Raw genomic sequence first — 3653 nt, forward strand, 5'->3', positions numbered from 1 at the left:
GGTTCGACTGAATAATTGCTTGAGATTGAGTTGGTACCCACAAAATAATCTCCAAGTCAAACGTTTTACTCCCCGTGGACTGAAGACGGGAACTAAAAATATGTCAAGGGAAATATGCTTGTATTGCATTTAAAAGATCCAGACAGCGCAATAAAGCTTTCTCGCAGAGCAGGTGGTGAGTATTAGGATTTGTGACCACGAAAAGGGGTGAAGTTGATAAGAACAGTAGGTGCAAATGGGGCTGAATTTGTCAATGAGAGATCCGTGATGGGTTACTAGAGGGAAAGATAGGGATGGAGAGAGAAAAGTAAAATGATCCATCCCTATTTCTTTACGTTTGGTGTCGAGGGCAGCTCCCAATCAGTTAAGCAGTCAGTCAGGGGCATATTTGTTGAGCACTTACTATGTGCAGAGCACTGTACTGAGCACATGGGAGAGTTCAACAAAATCAGCAGACACGTTCCCTGACCGTAACGAGCTTACAGTGTAGAGGGAATTCAGTTCTTTCTGGCATCCTGTTGCCACTCCTAAAACAGGTGTTGGACTGACAGATCATTAGATTTATCCACCAATAGCTTTTTTTTAAGGTCTTAATGCCAAATCCATCCCTTTTAAATAAAACTTCTATCGTGCTGCCTTCAGAGCAAATGTAGTGAAATACAGTTTTTAAAATAAAGCTGGTTGTATGAGAAGCAGGGTGGCCTGGTGGAAAGAGCACAGTCCTGGGATTCAGAGGACCTGGGTTCTAATCCTGGCTCTGTCACACCTGCTAAGTGACCTTGCGCAAGTCATTTCACTTCTCTGTGCTTCAGTTCCCTCACCTGCAGAATGCGGACTCAGTACCTCTTCTCCCTCCTACTTAGGTCGTGAGCTCCTTGTGGGACCTGATTATCTCTTATCTACCCCAGAGGTTAGTACAGTACTTGGCACATAGTGAGCGCTTAACAAATACCACCGTCATCATTATCACCGCTTGTCTTTTATCTACCAGTTTCAAGCTTTAATGGGTGACCCTCCTGGTGCTGAGGGATTTGGTGAGAAACTCCTCGTTCGTTTGCCTTGCCCACTGTGATTTTGAAGACTCCAGTCATGAGCCTAAGCCATCATCTTTCCAGGCTAAGTAATTACTTTAAAGAATGGTCCTTCATTGATAAGCCTTAATTTCCATGTTTGGTTTTGTCTCCCCATTTTTAGACTGTGAGCCCACTGTTGGGTAGGGACTGTATATGTTACCAATTTGTACTTCCCAAGTGCTTAGTACAGTGCTCTGCACACAGTAAGCGCTCAATAAATACGATTGATGATGATGATAATTCCAGCATAAAAATAAACTGAGTTCAAGCAGAGGTGGAAAATGAAGTTTTTGATTAAGCACTGGTGGGAAAGAAGTCCATTTTTGACCTTTTTAAAGTCAAAGGGATATGTTCTTTAGAAAAATAAGTAGCTTTTGTTTCTGAAACCAAGTTTTAGAAATCATAATAACTTTGTAATAATAATAATAACTTTTTAGGGTGCCAAAGCATCTGGCACTGTGAAAATACCACCACCCAGGGCAGTTGTCTTCCGAACTATTAACCACGGCCCAAAATATTTAAATTTATGGGAGGCATTATGGTCTGTTGGAAAGAGTCCATGGATCTGGGAATCAGGAGACCTGAGTTCTAGCTCAAGCTCTGTTACTGGCCTGTCCATGACTTCAAGCAAATTAGTCTTCCTCTCTGGGCCTCCCCTTACCTCTCAGAGTTATGAGGCAAGCAAGATGAGATAACCGACGTGAGAGTGCTTGGGAAAAATAAAATTGTTAGGCAAATTCCAAGTATTACTAGGGACACAAGTGCCTTTTGTATATGTGTGTGATGCATGTGCAGTGGCTGTTTTTCTTTAAAATAAGAAAGGGTGGGTATATTGGGCACTTGGTTCACATCTTAAACCCCCTTAACAAATAAAACATTTCATATTCCAGGTTATATCCAACCCCATATTGCAACCAGCTTGGTGATTTAACCTGTGTTGTTTGATGCTTTCCACATCTGTACAGAAAAGTAAATCCCCTTCCTATCTCCTCCCTCCCTGAGCTGAGATTAAATAACCAGCAGTGGAAGCTCTTACCACAATTTGTCAGGTTTTCAAGTTGTTGAAGATACCCCTGAGCAGGTAACCAAAGGAGTTGTTTAACTGGTAACGCAGGCTTGGGAGTCAGAGGATCTGGGTTCTAAATCTGGCTCTGCCACTTGCCGTGTGGCCTTGGGCAAGCCACTTAACTTCTCTGAGGTTGTCAATCTGTAAAATGGGAAATAAGACTGTGAGCCCCATGTGGGACTGGGTCCAACTTGTTTAGGCTGGGGTCTGTCCCAGCACTTAGTACAGTGCTTGGCATGTAGTAAATGCTTAACAAATACCATAAAAAACAAAAAAACAAAAGCTGGGGAGAGGTCCTCAGTATATCAGTGCAAGATACCAAAACAGGTGGAAGAAAGTTGCAGTTTTTCCACGACAGCTGAAATGTAGGGAATTAAAAAGTCTTGCATTAATTTTCAAGAAAATGAATGAATTTAGAAATATGACAAGCTGTAAAATGGGGATTAAGACTGAGCCCCATGTGGGACAGGGACTGTGTCCAATCTAATTAACTTGTATCCAGTACTTAGTACAGTGCCTGGCACCTAACAGTAGACACTTCTCAAGGAATGTAGGCTTGTGTTGTGGGGTATACCTGTATATACATCAAAAAAACCATGTAGCAATCTACAAGATTCTCATTATTATCCCAGGCCTACATCAATAGTGAGTACCTGTTAATGAATAGAGACTTTAAAAAGTATACGTACGTCTGCTCTGACTGAAGCTGTTGCTTTTAGTAGCGTGCTTCTTCTCCTGCTTTTACCAGTGGCTTAAAAAAAAAAAAACTAACAAATTCATTCATTCGATCGTATTTATTGAGCGCTTACTGTGTGCAGAGCACTGTACTAAGCACTTGGGAGGTACAAGTTGGCAACATATAGAGACGGTCCCTACCCAACAACGGGCTCACAGTCTAGAATCTAAGGACATTATTCTTCACCCACCCTGAGCACAAAATCAAACCACGGCTTTTATGGAAACTAGAAATCAAAGAAAGACTCTGCCAGTTTTTGTTCCTTCGATTTGACTGGAATTTGCTTCACCTTTTTTGACTGAGACCCCATATTTTGAAGTACATCTGATGGAAGCTGAGATCCAGAATTTCCCAGTAGATGGGGCTAAAAAATTACCACGCCAAAAAAAGGAATCCAACTTTAGGTATTGCAGTTGGCGGCAGTGCAGTCGGTTGGATATAGTAAGTGCAAGATGCCTGCCAATGAATTTTTCCATCGTGACAGCATTAGACTTAGTCTTACCGTTCCCAATGCTTTTATACATTTCATTTTTTCCTTTAATTTCAAGGAATATAATTGCTGAGGATTGGCAGTCCTGATGGAAAGGAATCGTGACTGAGGTCATGGAAGGCCGTTTTGTTAACACCCAGACTTGGTCATGCGTGTGAATTTTTTCAAAGTTGGGAATCATCTTTATTTTTGTTTCTCTTAAAATTGAACCCTTTAACATTTCATTTCTTTTTATATTTATTTTGTATTAGCAGAATTTATTCTTATTGCAAGGAATTGTTCATGCTT

The sequence above is a fragment of the Tachyglossus aculeatus genome, chromosome 9, assembly GCF_015852505.1.
Source record: "Tachyglossus aculeatus isolate mTacAcu1 chromosome 9, mTacAcu1.pri, whole genome shotgun sequence".
NCBI lineage: Eukaryota > Metazoa > Chordata > Mammalia > Monotremata > Tachyglossidae > Tachyglossus > Tachyglossus aculeatus.